Consider the following 16,782-nt stretch of genomic DNA (forward strand, 5'->3'; position numbering starts at 1 on the left):
CTATATCTGTTCCAAGCTCCCCATAGCGATCTGAGTAGGGGGGAGCCACTAGAATTTATCTAGTTTTGTTTGAAGTTTTTTCTTGAAAAGGGCTACACCCACCTTAAATGCACCCCATCAATCATCCTTTCATTTCAACCTTTTAAATTAAACAAGGACTGACATGTGCATGCGCATGGACTCTAATTGCACTTTTTCTTATTTGCATTATATTCACTCACTATTTGTGAGTTTGAAGGGACTGACTACTTCTGCACCCACCTTGAAAGGGGAAATGACCTTGAATGCACCCCATCAATCATCCTTTCATAATTGAAGTTTCATTTCAACCTTTGAAGTAAAAAAAACAAAAAAAAACTTATGCACCTCAATTAATCCCACTAACTTGTGCCTTGGAAGGGAAAATAATTTTGAATGCACATCCTCAAACAAGACATGGCTTAGCGTAGTTCTAAGGCGCCTGGTTAGTGCACACACGATGTTGACACAAAATAAGACCAGGCCTACCTTGAGTGTGTGTATGTGTGTGTGTGTGTAAGAGAGAGAACCGTCATGCATATGTTTTGCTACCCACCGCACCCTGCGCGCGCGCGCGTGTGTGTGTGTGTGTGTGTGTGTGTGTGTGTGTGTGTGTGTGTGTGTGTGTGTGTGTGTGTGTGTGTGTGTGTGTGTGTGTGTGAGAGAGAGAGAGAGAGAGAGAGAGAGAGAGAGAGAGAGAGAGAGAGAGAGAGAGAGAGAGAGAGAGAGAGAGAGAACGATTTAGCTTCCAATGCAGATACAGTGGTAGCTCAGAACAAAGAAATCACTCAAGAGACGGGGCCTATTATAATCAATCTACCAAAAAATGAAGACACAGTCAGCAGGAAGGAATTCTTTGAAGCCATGTGTAAACGAAGGATGCCTTTAACCACTTCAAAAGTCAACAAGCAATCTGAACCAATAGCCTTTCATTGGATCAACGAAACAAGATGGAAAGATCCAATTTATGTAGATTCTGATGGACAAAGATGGGTTCAAGTCACACGGGTAAGGACATTTTGCGAGTCAGTTCCTAGGACACTATGGGCAACGCGCATTGGGGACTGGAGCTATGATATAGATGGAAGATTCTATGAATTAGATCTTATTGCAGATAAATTCTCGGAAAGAGCTGCAGCTTTCATCTTGTCACCTTCAACTCCACAAGACCAAATTGAGCAACGGACACATGATGAAATGATATCTAACCAGGTAAATATTGGTCACACTGCCACTATTGCACAAAGTCAATCACTAGAAGATAAGGAAGTGCACTTTAAAAGCTCTAGGCTTCCACTGAAACATGATCAAACTTTGAATTTTTATGAGCATAATTCAACTCCTTTCATTTCACAGATGAGTGCCACAACACAACAGTCACAGGTACAAAACACTACACATGCACCACAAAATGTACCAACACAAACACATGTACAATCAATGGAAGAATCAGCTATTGAGTTAGCACGACTTCACAAAGACCTAGCTCAATCAGTTGAGCTAGATGACAAAGCTAAAATATCCACATCTGGCATAAGAAAGATGCCTCTTACAGTTTGGGAACACTCTCGGATGGGGGGAGTCCAATCTCCACCTCATTTACTGCAATCAGGACAACCCTATCAACTGCAAACAGCAAAAGAGAGTCAAAATACTCTCTTACAATTTAGTGGACAACAAAAGCCAAATACAGGATCAAAGCGACTACAGAGTCCTAAGACTATGCAAAAGCCACAGATAAAGGATCACATGTTCATAACAGACGTAGAATTAAAGTTGGTCACAGAAGCAGGGGCTAAAACGACCATCTACCAGGGTTACAATGGAAGCTATTACAAGCTTCTTGAGAATGCCACAGTCGAAAAAGATAAGGGTAATCAGTCAAATCCAGCGTCAATGTTGGTTTTTAAGTATCTACATGTCATGCTAATGACATATTTGATCAAAGATACTATGGGTAACGAATACCAACAATACTATGAATAGATACCTTGACCAAGTATAGAAAAAATAGGAATAGATGTGCATTGCTATGGATGTGGCATTAATCATCTAATACCCAATTGTCCAGTAAAGATGCACTTAGATATGATGAAGCAGCAAAACCAAGACAGTATCAGACTGCAAGCAGCAGAATCATTAAAGCAAATGTCTCCAAGTCGAAAGTCGCCCGAAAGAAATCATATCTTGTCAAAGCATACCAGAGACAAACTGATGACTAAAATATTGGAGGTCAAAGGAATCAATGATATTTCAATTGAAAATCAAGCTACCAAAAAAGATCAGCTACAACAAATGGTCAACTTGGAATTTTTCACACATGAAGTCGAAAGATCAGACAAGGATGCAGCGGGCGATTCATGTAAGAGGAAGTGGATGAAGAAATTATCTGTGATCCAGAACCAGAGTAGGGACGGGCAGTCAAGGACTTGCCACTGAAGATTTCAACAAGCAGAAATGTGGAATCAAAGATTCTACATAATAATGCTAATAGCACAGATAGTTCATTGCTAAGGGATGTACCCAAGAATTCAACAAAAGCAGAGATAAAGTATCAAAGCCAAGAAAAAGACATCTCAATGTGTTCAAATGATGGCAAGAATCAAAAAGCAGAGCCGGTCATAAATTCAGATCCTAATATTGTCTCGCAGGTGGAAAATTCCAAAGAGCCAAAGGTGACACAAATCATCATTAACTTGAACAATCAGAAGCAAATGAGGCATCAAGCACATGGAGCCTATCAAAAGACAAACAAAGAGATCAATAATAGCAATGTGAACCAAAGGCCACGGTAAGCATTGCATCTGAAGAAAAGAGTCAACTTACTTCTGTCCAGCTGGCAGAGGAAATTAAAGACTCAAACAATTGTTCAAAAATAGAGGCACAAAAGACGGTTCAAGTCAGTTAAAAAGCAGAAATCACCAAAGCATGTCATCAACAAGAAAAGGTACAAACATCCCAAGTAATTACATCTCGACGTTTATCAGCAGAAGACAAGGGAAAAGCAAAAGTCCAAGGAGGCTTAACTTCTTCCTTTGAAGAACAAAAGTCCAACAAGGAAGTCACAAATGCAGTTAAACAATCAAAGCAAACAGCAGTGGCTTCAACACCCGAGGGAAACCAAGACCAACAACCTCGACAAGAGTATAAAAGGTCTTTCAGCCAAAATACCCAATGATGAGTAAACAAAGACACAAGCAACAAATCAAAACCTATGTTGCAGCCAATGACATCAATGTCAAAGATCCAGTTTGGGTAAATGATCCTACTCTCATCAATTCAGGTAAACAAATGGGATGGATTGCCTCCCAGTATAGCTTAGAAGAGCAAGGCTACTACAGTGGTCAACCAAATGTTTGGTTACCCAAACCAAAGATATCAGGCTATACAGTAGCAAAAGGCTTCAAACCAAAACAACAAACAGGAAAATCAAGATCAATTTCAACTCAAAAGAGGAGATCGAACAACAAGGCTAGAAACATGTTCAAAAATGATTCTCAATCTAAAAGGCCTACATATCTTCAAGGGAATTTACCAACCGTGATTCCCAAAAATGGCACGAAACAGATACAATTGAATTCGAAAGTACATACAAAAATATTTGTGCCCTCAAATATACTTCAAGCGCAGGGATATTACAGAGGACAAAAACAAATCTGGCTACCCAAGGCACCAAGACCATATTTTACACAACTTGAAGATAATTTCAGCTACCAACAGCGACAGATAAAGGATACAGGTCCAAAAAGTCAATACGTCGTCTGTAAAAATAAGCCAACAACAAATAGCAGATACGTATGGGTGCCAAAGCAGACAAACGAGCAGAAGAAGATTAAAGTCATCTCCCATTTCCAACAAAATGAAACTAGCCAATCTTCTCAGATAATGGACCAAAAGTTACAACAAGAAATTTTGACAACCAAGGTCACCCAGGTATGGCAGAAAAAACCTACTTTGCCAATATGGTCATTTAATAACCCTCTTTTTGAGGATTTGAGCTCTAAATGTCTAGATATATACTTTGTTGAGAGCTCAAGACAGTAGTCAAGTCAAGTCAAGTCACAAAAAAATAAAAATAAAATCAAGAGTCGGGCAGCTGAGCCGATAAATGAGCAAAGCGTTAGACCTAAGCTTCGAGTCCTAATATTTTTCTGTGGTCTATGAGTCTAGCTAATTAGGCTACAGCTCAAGCTGGAAGAGTTGAGCATAATTATATCAAGTCGCTCATTCTGAATAGGTGAGCATAGTCAATGTATTATTTTAATCATGGTGGAGAGGCGAAGTGTTCAAAACAAAACACACACGAACTTGCGCACATTAGGAGAGTGGTAACCATTGCATCAAATGACCTTCTCGAGAGTAATGGAAGCTAGTAAAGTGAATTTAATTTACTTTTTTAGCTACATTAAACTTTGAGGAGCACCCATCAATACACTTCTCTCGCACAGCATAATCTTACCCATGCATAAATCTGTGCAAGCATATTGAATGTCCCATAATTGGACATTTGCATTACGCACACTTTATTGTTCCACCCATGCACACACCTTGCAGGTACAGGCAGCAGCAAAACAACTCCAGACTCAAGGCAGATCATCGACCCTTTTCAAGGGACAGAAGGCTTAAACAATTCACTTTCACATTATTTATATAAGCCCAATTAATTCAGTCCCTAAACACCCACCATTGTATATTCCCATAATAAGATCACATACCTTTGGGCACTTTTTCCCATGAGGTTTTTCCCCATTGGTCATCCAAGGTTTCCAGACCCTAACGCACTATACATATCCTTTTATTTTTCTTTATTCCCATAATAAATCAAGCCAATTGCTTTTACTTGAACCCAAATCACTAATCTCATATTCACCAACAAGTCAACCCAACAGCTTAGAGCTCTTCAGAACAACATTACCACCAATTTCAAATCTCTCCAGTGCAAGCCAACCAGGTAGCGCACGAGGACGTGCACTGAAATCGGATGGGGGGAGTGTTTGGCAGCTAAGTCAACAATGGCCAAACGGACCAGTCAAAGATGCTATTTACTATTATTAGTAAATGCTAACGAGGCCAGATGATGTGGATTCGAAGTAAAGATGAAGATGAAGCAAATACAAGCAACAGATGTAGAGAAGAGTTGGAATTGATGACTATCTATGGAGTTACGGTCACAATTGACGGCCACTTAAGTTTTAGGATTTTCCGTCAAATGACCACAAATGCGGGTGGTAATTATGTTTTGGGCTCGTCAAGAGTTCCAAGTTGTAAACATTGAGCTATATTTAGATCCTGGGCAGTGCAGATAGCAGATTAAGTGAGTTTGGCCATTTGAGTGCCCGGCCACTTCTAAAAAGCCTAGAGAGTATATAACTCAAAACACACAATGTGAAAGGGGATTCTTACTCACTTGAGATAAGCTTTGTGAAGAAGGAGATGGCTATGGAGTTCTTGAGCTTCCTACGCGCGTGCATGGACGATTCAGCCTCATGCCAATAGCTAAACTCTAACCTCTTCTCTCTCATTTACTCATGGTGTAATCAATGCTTGATTAATCAAAGATTAGTGGTTGATTTGTTGATTAATCTCTCTCTTTTTTCATATTTCCCTCTTGTTTAAGCATGCTCCTAAGTGTGTGTAGGCTTGTGTAGAGTGTTGGTGCCCGGTGTGGTCATTCTATGCTATTCTATGCTCATTGTGTGCTTGATTAGAGTTGGATTAGTGATTGATTAGAGAGTAGTGCGTGATTAAGCTTGTGTATGAGAGATTAGGCCGAATGGTAGAGTCAGTAGTGTGCTCACTCCTCGTAGCAACATCATACCCTCTCTGTAGCTTTCTTTGTGTGTAGGTTTCACCTTCTAATCCTCCATTTGGCACGCACAAGCCACTTGTGTGTTTCCATGCCCTAGCCGGATCCTACTCCTCGGATTGACATTATGTTGATGTCCTCCCTATGCTAGGATGACGTTCTAACATTATATATATATATATATATATATAAAACATGTGTACATATATATATTTCCTTGTTATTGTTAGACCAAGTGTTTCTGTTTGGCATCTCCGCCGATGCGTAGCAATGCCATGTGCATTCTCGCATCCACCAGCTGATAGGCACTACCTATACATGAAGCCTCCTTTGTTTGTCTTTGAGTTTGCATGCATCCATACAAAAAAGTTCAGGTTCAGTTGTTGTATGTAATCAGGTGTGAGATGTAGTTACTAGGAGAAAGAAGTATACATTTGAAGGCCATGGAGCTCCAGTGTATTCAGTATGTCCCCATCATAAAGAAAACATTCAGGTACAGATATCTTTACATGCAATAAATTACAAGAGGTTTTTGGATTTCAAACTAAGTCTCTTCGATTTGAAGAAGTATACATTTGAAGGCCATGGAGCTCCAGTGTATTCAGTATGTCCCCATCAGAAAGAAAACATTCAGGTACAGATATCTTTACATGCAATAAATTACAAGAGGTTTTTGGATTTCAAACTAAGTCTCTTCGATTTCTTGGCTTGCTTGTAATTCATATTTTCTACTGCACTAGATGGGAAAATCAAGGCTTGGTTGTATGACCTTATGGGCTCAAGAGTAGATTATGATGCTCCAGGTCAGTGGTGTACAACAATGGCCTACATTGCTGATAGAACAAGGTATGTATTTGGTGTGGAGCATAAATTATTGTTTACAGTAAAGTCTCACCAGAGCTTGATAAGGTGGTTTTTTTTAATGGATAAATTATCTTAAGACATCTTTTGTTGTTGGTGCCTTTGGAATAATTCTTCAGGTTGTTTTCATGTGGGACCAGCAAGGAGGGAGAATCTTTTCTTGTGGAATGGAACGAGAGTGAAGGAGCCATCAAACGGACTTACTCTGGATTTCGAAAGCGATTTCTAGGTGTTGTGCAATTTGATACAACAAGGAACCGTTTTCTTGCTACAGGCGATGAGTTCCAAATTTTTTTTTTGGGACATGGATAATATAAACATGTTGATGACAATTGATGCAGAGGGTGGGCTTCCAATGAGTAACAAGAGTAGTATTTACACAATAATAATACATGGCACCAATGTCATTTCTTTGTCGCTGTCTGAAAATAACCAATTTTTTGCAAGCAAGCCCCTGTCTTTGATTTAACAAGGATGGGTCTTTGCTAGCAGTAACTACCAATGATAATGGAATAAAAATTCTTGCAAATGCTGATGGTATGAGGCTTCTTCGAACATTTGAGAGTTGTTCAGATAGTAGGATGTTCGAGTCTTCTCGTGGTTCTGTAGAGCCAGCTTCCAAGGTAATTTACCCTTGTCTGATTTGGAGTGATTAGTCCCCATTCTGGAAAGGCCTTCTTAGAAGGATTTTGTGAATTTATGCAGCCTCTTGGGGTGAACTCAATGGCAACAGCCAGTGCAGCAACATCAACTGGAATTGAGACGGTTTCAACACCTACTTCATTGCTGGGAATGGTAACTAATCTAGGAGAGGTTTTGACCAACAATAAAAATTGAAGGTTAAAAGAGGTGTTAATTTAACTCTTTGGGCTTTACAGAATCTATTGGTAGCAACCGCGGTCTAGATATTAAGCCAAAAATTGAAGATTCTAGGGTGGAAAAGAGAAAAGTTTGGAAGGTTTTAGAGATCATTGATGGAACACAGTGTCGAACAACGAAGCTTCCTGATAATCTCTCGGGCAGCAAGGTTTGGTGCATGGTTTAGGCAGGTGGATTTATTGTTGGGTTCATATCCTATTTCCTTACTGTTTGATTTTCTAACAGGTTATGAGGCTGATATACACAAATGCAGGGGTTGCTTTGTTGTCATTATCCTCAAATGCAGTACACAAGCTTTGGAAATGGCAGAGGAGTGACTGAAATGTTTTCGGCAAAGTATGAGTGACGTTAAAGTGCTGAACATATTGCATTGGTGGACATGGTATTTATGGAAATTAGTTTGCTTGACAGGCAATGGCATCGATTTCCCCACAGCCATTAGGAAATTTCGGAGGTCATTTGGAGGGCCTTCTAAGAAAAATAGAATTTTGACTTTCTCTCTCTAGAAAATGGGTGTGGTAAAAGAAATTGTAGACTTGGATATTAAATTAGAATTTTAAAGTTCTTACAGTAGATTTTGCCACATGTGTCATAAACGGTGTGATGATTTAAAGAATAATTGGGGAATTGTTTATTACATTGAAGAATTTGGAGGGGGTTTCTATACATGAAATGTATAAGTAAAGGAAATTGGACTTTTTAAACTGCTCTCTCCTACTCTCACTGAAATGTGCGTTTTTTAAAGAAATCCTCCCATTCTTGCACTGTTGCATACATGGCTTCTTCTTCCACCCCCACAAATGTCCTCCTTAAAAGACCCTTCTATCATCTATACATTGACCTGGATCCCAAATATACGCCACTGTGTAAGCGAAGCAAAACTAACATCAAAGTGACACTGATCATGACAGAGAGACTCATAGCAGAGGGAGCAAAACACTTAGATATTTGGACAAAAGGATCACTCTATCCATTAAATCCCATGACCAATGCTTTCCCTGCATTTTCAAATCTCACTAACTTATTGACCTTTGCAAGTAATGGAGAGAATGTATTGCTTGGCTACTGTAAAGCTCTTTAAAAAATTTCAAAAACTTATAAAGACATGGTGAAGCACCAAGCAAATGAGATTCAAAGACTCTAAAACTTGCATTATGAGGACCAAAAGACTGTATTGCAACGCACACAAGAATCACAGATCTTGCGAACAAAGGTACGGTCATTACAAAACAAAGAGACAATGTTAGGCACTCGTGTGCGAAAGAAGAAACTACGGAATCTTGAAACGTTGAAGATAGGCTCTGGCGGCCTTAAGAAAAGAATCCAAGCATTGAGGTGAGCATTGTAAATTGTCTAATTAAATTAAACTAATCTAAGTTTTTGCTTATGTTAGTTATGCTTTCTTTGTAGAGATTCTATCTATCCAGACAAAGAAAACACAGACCCGAAGGCCAATGTAGGAAAGCAATTAAAGCCATTGATAACTAGTGGTCTTGCAAAGGATAAATGCATGACAAAAAGTTTAAGGTTTTGCAATGGGATGTCATCGACAGATTCATTACAAAGAATGTAGTGCCTGCCAAGCATATACAGGGTACACTGGACTCCCTTGGAGTTAGTAAAAGAGGTTACTCAGCTATTCAATAGTCTATCTCTTCCATGTTTGTGAAGAAGAGAATAAAGTCTAAGCTTTTCCAACAGTTGCAAGTGTTTGGAAGGAAAGACTACAACCAATAATGAACAGACAAACTTCATTGGATGTCCATTTCATATTCAAGATATTTATAGCTCACAGGGAACTGCTGTCACTTATGATGATTACAACAATATCTTCATGGACCTCACTTCGTTGCAAGCTAGAATGGTAGAGTTGTACAATATCTCGAAGAGGCAGGTGGCGTTCTACATTTTGTTTTGAAGCTAGATGAGTGTGAGATTCTTTAAGAGAAGAAGCTAGAGCGAGTTACAATCACATTAATGAATAGGTCTCTTTCCAAATGTCCCACTGATGACCCTTCATACATTAGTGTTCAATCAGAAAACAACATATGGTGGCTTGGTGCATTTTAGGTAATCCAATTATCTCCAATTTTGCAACTCTAGCAAGCCCTCTATTGTACCTAAATTTTAGATTTATTTTCCGTATCTCATAAGGATTAATTTTGTAGGTAAAGAAAGAAGACCATGACATTTTATTTTGGGTGTTCCATCAAACCCCTGTTCCAGATATCATTGATAGGCAAATGAATCGAGGAGAGGTATTGGTTGTAGATGGGAGAGGAGAATTTGAAGTTCAATGGCATCTTGCAGGTGACCTCAAAACACTGAAGTGTATGTATAATTGTGGAATGGGTGCCATGGCAAAGTCTCCATGCTTGTATTGCATGGAGCCTATAAAGGTAATGGACCCAAAGTGGTGGCGAAAGGCTCCTACTCGTCACAATCAAGACTCTAATTTTCAACCAGTTCTGGATATACCACTTGTTAATGTCCATATTTGTACAATGCATGCTCTCTGCCGAATTGTAGAGAAGTTGGTATATCTATACATTGGGTTTGCTTGGAAAATAAAAAAGTCAACTAAATGACTGGTCGCTCTAGAGGCTTTGGAACTAGTTTTGTCAAATATTGGTCTACATGGGGGCAATGTGAAAATCTAGCGGGACGAAAAAAGGTCAACCAATGAGAAAGATGTACCCTACAAACCATCCATAGGTGTTGTCAAGGCACGTCGTTTTCTATCTAAACCTCGAGGTATGAAAGATGTGAAGCTAACAAAGCGAGGGAGAGTATATCACTCTACCTAAATTAGCAAAGTTGAGTATATGCACTGGACAAAACTTCATTTAGCAGTGAAAGACCAAGAGCCAACAACTCACAATGCAAAGGATGATGTGTGGCGTTCCATTGACACGTTATTTCAAATGTGTGAGAATGATGATTGATCGCAGGATAATCTCAGCAAGTTTAAACAAAACCTTCAGCTCCTGAAAATATCCTTCAAGATAGCATGGACTGATACTCAAATCATTCATTACATGGTAAATTCAAAGCACCTCAGATAGTCTTAGTACTAAGTTTGTGTTTAAATTTCTAAATAAAGTTCTTGTTTTGTAGCACATTATTTTTAATCATTTGCCATACTTCATCCAAAAGTATGGGAATCTAGGTGTATGGAAGACCCAGGGCCTAAAGAAGTCTCATTACATGGCTAGAAATGCCTACTTCGACACACATGGAGGCTCTCGAAATAAGGCAAACAATCTAAAGGAGTTATTTCAGTGGTTTTATTGTAGAATCATTCACCGCATGCAACAAAAGCAAGTATTGGCCTCTTCAGCAACCGTACAGGCAATCAGACATTTGCAACTTCAGAAAAGAAAGCGAGCAGACGCATTCAACAACTCAAGTGCTCTTGAAAGTCAAATGAGGTGGAGGGAGACAATACAATATTCCAATCATTGGTGGAACAAGGAAATAAGAGTTTAGATGATCGGATGTACCACAAATGCCTGTAGAATTCAATTCAATATGTACCACAACTATTTCGAACTTTTGATGATTTGCAAATATCATTTGGAACCTCACCCTTGTATTTAATCATTAAATGTTTTCCATACTCTAAGAGTTCAGTAGGGTTTTCTTTCCCTAAAGATAATGCCATTGCTGTGTATGTATAGTAATATGTTGCACGGCCCCCAGTATATCCTGGCGACTAACCAAAACATTCTGATCTCCCAAAAAACTTGTCGATGAGGATCACTTTGTCAGCATTTTGTGGAAGCATTGGACCACCTAAGAAGTGAGATAATGTCTTGAAAGCATAGGTTGCATCATTCCCCTCTTGTGACATTCCGTTGTGGAAGATTAGGATGGGTGCCTCACATAGACTAGAAAGATATTGTCCTAGAGCTGCATCCCTGCCATGAAACTGCCTTTTTCGATGACGAAGAAAGTTGTATTTTTCAACAATCCATGACTGTAAACAAAATAAGTCTCTGTGTGTGTGTGTGTGTGTGTGTGTGTGTGTGTGTGTGTGTGTGTGTGTGTGTGTGTGTGTGTGTGTGTGTGAGAGAGAGAGAGAGAGAGAGAGAGAGGGGGGGGGGGGGGGGATGTTATACCATGAAACTCTCATCTTGCAAAAAAGCTCATTCTTCCATAGGTTGACTGATCCGGTTGACTCCTGGGCGGCGGATCGCTTAAAACAATCCTCCATATCCTGGTTACTAGCTGATAGCTTGAGATTTTTTTGAATAGTTTGAAATGTGGCTTCATCAGGAAGGCTTTCTTTATACTTTTCTTTCTTTTCAAAGCAGAGTTTAAGGCATTCCAGTGGGTTACTAGAGATCTCCATTGTCTCGTCATCACTACTGTCATTTGAAACAAATCCATTCCTCTCCTCCTAATACTTGGAGATAGTGGCCATTGCAAAGTCCTCTCGCAAACAAAAAATACTTTGTATATCATGAAGGAAAATGTATGACCTATCTCCAAATTTAAAATCTAGCACTCTTGGTAGCATTAAGGTGGCTTGCCGCTCATTGAAACCTGACACATCTAGAGGTAGCTTGATATTTGAGGTTTTCACTGAGAGAAGATTGCTTCGTTCCACCTCTTTTGCTTCTTCTTCAAGATCAATGGACTCCTCTATCTCCGTCACTTCAATATATTCCTCATCCTTCTCCTCTGTATCATCTGCTGGTAAATCGTGTTCCTCCATGACCTCCGGATTCTTGAACCAGCTTGCATTCCTGTTCATTTAAGCTGCAGAGGCATCTGATTGTACTTCTTGTAAGACTGTGTTTAGGATTAGAGTATTTCAAATGGACTACCACCATTTCACCAACATTAACCCTACCCTCTTGAGTGTGAAGCTCAAACTTCTCTCGTTCCAGATTCAGATGTTAACTCTGTTCAGCTATAAACACATCAAGGTTAAATGGAGAATTAAAAATGGAGGAGACAAAGTCAAACTTATCACCAGCCCCAGACAAAACTACAAAATTTAAAAGCCTTTCACCAATCACTGTAGGGTCTTCATAAATAATTGCCTCTTTTTTCTTTTGGATTGTTGCAACACATTGGGCACTCTGGAAAGTAGGTGCTGAAAAATCCACATCTCTCTTAAGTGAGTTTGGTAAAGTAAATTTTGGACTAGAAGGGGACTCCATTTCGACAGATGGATCAGTATCAGGCTCCTCCAAACCTAGAGCAGGCTCCTCCAAACCCATGGCAAGCTTTGCACCAGATATATCGAGGTTCTGTGAAGTCTACATTCCTCTTCATTGAAGTTTTTAACAGCTCCGATAGTCTTCTCGGAATGCTTGCTTGGTGCTTGGGATCTATTTTCTGCCTCTTCCTCCTATGTGATCCTGATCCTGCCATTTATTTTATATTCATAAATATAAGTTTCAACAAACATAAATAAAAAGAAGACCACCACATGATCATATAACTTTTGAACAAACTATAGCTAGGTATCTCACAATTATTCCCAACTAATCATATAAACAATAACATAAGATGATTAGCATGGATAGAATGCAAAATTGCTTTATAGTTGTGAAGAGCAAAAGCCATACAAGTGGATCATGGCGCACACAGTACATCCATAGAGCTATTGGCGCGCCATGATCCACTTGATGGGCTTTTATACAATGAAATAGCTACCAAAACATTAAAGAATATTATTCACCAAAAAAACCTTTGTACAATTTCAAAAGTGGATCATGGCACATGGAGAAGGTAAACGAGCATCCACAACACTACTGGCGCACCATGATCCAATATTTATTGGTGAAATGTTAAATGGTCTTTTACATTTTGAAGCACAATTCCTAGACACAACTAAACTATGGACCAAATGAAAGTGAAGAGATTGACCTTACCTTTGCCAGGACTAGACATTGCTCTTGGAGTGGAGATTCAAGACTGGGAATGTTGTTGTTGGTCTTCAAGCTTCTGATTCCTGCACTTTGAAGGAGGCAGAGGCCTTTTATAGTCTCTCTCTCTCTCTAACCTCTATCTCTCTCTCTCTCTATGTCTGTATTTAGCTTCTCCAATATGATTTCTATCCTCCCCTTAAATAAGTTATTCTCTCTCTCTCTCTCTCTCTCTCTCTCTCTCTCTCTCTCTCTCTCTCTCTCTCTCTTTGTTCTCTCCCTTTTTCATACAATAATAGACATTACCGTTAGTGTTTTAATTTAACAAAGCAAGCCAAATATTATTGTACACGTGTTAGAAGGACATGCATTAAATGGGTGGTATGACAACAATAAATATTTTTTAGCAACCAAAAAATACGTGTACTATTTATGGTAACAAATGCACACTTGGATTCATGATGTGTGTGTGAGAGAGAGAGAGAGAGAGAGAGAGAGAGAGAGAGAGAGAGAGAGAGAGAGAGAGAGAGAAATCCTTTGCATTTTTTCTCTTACAATGGAATGGCAAGAACAAAGGCATCAGCAAGGAAGGCAGGGAAAGGACCAGGGCTTGCAAAGAAAGCATGTGGAAGGTCTGCTAGTAAGAAGAAAACTTTAGGTAAACCAATGAAGATATTGAAGGGACCAAGAATGAAGAATATTCAGAGAAACATGGGTTTATTTAGAGAGATCAAGAAAGCTCAAAAATGTATTGAGCTTTGTGTCCCTAAACTTGCTTTCCAAAGAGCAGTAAGGCAAATTTGCGAGGAAGCATGTGCTGGTACAATGAGATGGAAGGTTGTTGCCCTGCTCTGTCTTCAAGAAGCAGCAGAAGATTTTTTACTGGAGTATTTTAATGACATCACCATTGTTGCTGCTCATGCACATCGGGTGACAATAATGGACAAGGATAGTGAGACGCTCAAGAGAGTACGTTGGAGATACGATAAGCTCCTCATTCCTAATGATTTTATTGACCCTAAAATTAAGGATATATTGCTAATACCACCAGGCTGACGGGATCATGGGGTCAAGATTCATGAGGTTACTCATGATGTGAACACGAGAGCCAGAGATGAGCAAGAAGAAAGACATTACCTGGAAGCAGAGAATTTAAAGAGGATACAGACTGCCGCTGAAGAAGAGGCCCAGAGGAGAAATTATGGGCAAGTTACCACAGACTTAAATGAAAGAAACAATGATTTTTTACATTCTATGAAAGAAGGACTATTAGCAATTATTCCCCTTGCTGATGGTAGTAGGCAATTAGCTCTGGATTCTGTTGATATTGGGATTTTGAAAGATCTTAATGCACAAATTACAGACTCTATCGTTTATTTATGTCTAAAGTAAGTGCTCTTCTCTACCTTTAAGATCCTTTTCTTTTTGTATTTGGTCTCTAATTAAATCCCTGTTTTATATTGTAGCTTAATAAAGAGCCAACTCCCTCAGCAAACCCATACTAAAATATATGTTATAGATACACAGTTGTCTGTGCCACTCCGAATAAAAAACACCCCTCATGGCACATTGGAGAGATGGTTTGTCCACTGTCCAATGCTTCAGGTCACAACTCTGGTGTTTCCATACAAATCAAATAATTGTTGGAGCCTTGTATGCATTGAATTGGACAAATAAGTGGTTTGGACTATCAACTCCATACAAGGAACACATTCAAAAATAGGAGTGTGAGTGTTGATAAAACCTTGAGTGTTTATTTGGGTTATGGTTGATGACCTCAATATTGTTAATAACAAATAACTTTCACTGTTCATAGATGTGTAAAAAGATTACTTCATGTCTATGGAAGGCTTTGTGGAAATAATGAACTCTACAAGGCAACCTTTAAAGCTGTCAAAGTGCCTAATTAGACAGACCTATATTCCTATGGTTGGAGATGTCTTCTCCATGCAGAGTACATACTACATTTTTTTTTTCTTTGAATCCATTTATGTCAAAGGTATTTCCGTGCTATGGTTTGGACCAACTTGGTGCTATTATCAATTAAAGTATTGACCACATGTTAACCTAATTTTGCAGAATGCTGTGGAAAATTATACCTTGGAATATTTACAAAGGTTCCGCACTTCAATGATTCAGCATCTACTATCTCTTTCAACTCCAAGAGTTTTAGATGCAGAAGACAGTTTTGTCGACGACCATATAATAACTTTAACAATGACCGGTGATGAGGAAGTCATGCCAGTTTCCACCACTGGAATTCAAATCCCTATAACTGCCCCAATATTAGAGGAACAGACACTGGTATGCTTTGCAGTTGGAGCTGCTGAAACGAAAGTTGCGGTTTGATCAATGTGAAGTAGACCAAGCCCCTGACAATGCAGATGTAAAATGCTCCTGAGAGCCAAGGAACGAAACAGAGGTAGAGGAGGATAAGGGAGTGCCTATTATTGTGGCACAGGATAAAGGCACATGATCAATATGAAGGAGTCCAAATTCCTGTAATTGCTGACGTGAAGAGATCTTTCTGGCCGTATAGTAGGTGACGTCAGCAATTCCTGTAATTTCTGGCCGTATAGAAGGACATTTTGGTCCCATACCTGCAAGGAATTTACTTAAGCCAATTGAGAACATCGGAATTTGTACTTACAAATGTACTTAGTGATTCATTTTTTATACCTTAAATTGATATTGTCTACCTGTCTATGTGTTTCAAATACTCAAAGGTGGGGGGGGGGGGGGGGGGGGAGAGAGAGAGAGAGAGAGAGAGAGAGAGAGAGAGAGAGAGAGAGAGCCTTGAGAAAACACTTGATATTAAGATTAAACTAGTCAAAAAAGTTACATTTCATTAAAGCCATTCAGGCTAGATTACATGGACACAATTTGAATACGGCCAGAAAGATCTCCACACAGAAAATGCTTCTCCCTTCGTTGCATTACTCTTCGTCCGCCCAGCAAGAAATAAAAGTTTACGGAGTCAATGTCGGCACTCTCCTCCACGATGTCATGTCAAATTTGTAAAAGATTGTATTACTACCTTATTGTAATTACTGTCATAAGATTCAGGTCTTTGTCCACCACTTCCACGTCTATGACAACATTGTTTGCCAAACTTGCTGCCTCTTGATCCATAGGCACATAACAACCTTCCACAATGTGAGAACGCTTGTACCAAAAGGATATTATTAATGTCTGTGTCACAAGCATATACTTGACAATGAAAGTGTCAAGAGCAATCTCGCAACATATGTCATCTGTTTCTTTCACATACCACCCTCGATCAAGAAGCTTATCACCACAAAAGAGGGAATCAAATGATTTGCAGAGCAGCATAGT

General features: G+C 39.2%; 1 pseudogene; it reads left to right on the forward strand.

Annotated features, from left to right (window-relative positions):
- Nucleotides 1-2,094: 2,094 nt before the first annotated feature.
- The window catches only part of LOC147448635 (protein TPR3-like), a 34,623-nt pseudogene continuing 19,935 nt past the window's right edge, over nt 2,095-16,782 (forward strand).

Source organism: Adiantum capillus-veneris, chromosome 10 (assembly GCF_014529385.1).
Source record: "Adiantum capillus-veneris isolate H3 chromosome 10, ASM1452938v2, whole genome shotgun sequence".
Taxonomy (NCBI): domain Eukaryota; kingdom Viridiplantae; phylum Streptophyta; class Polypodiopsida; order Polypodiales; family Pteridaceae; genus Adiantum; species Adiantum capillus-veneris.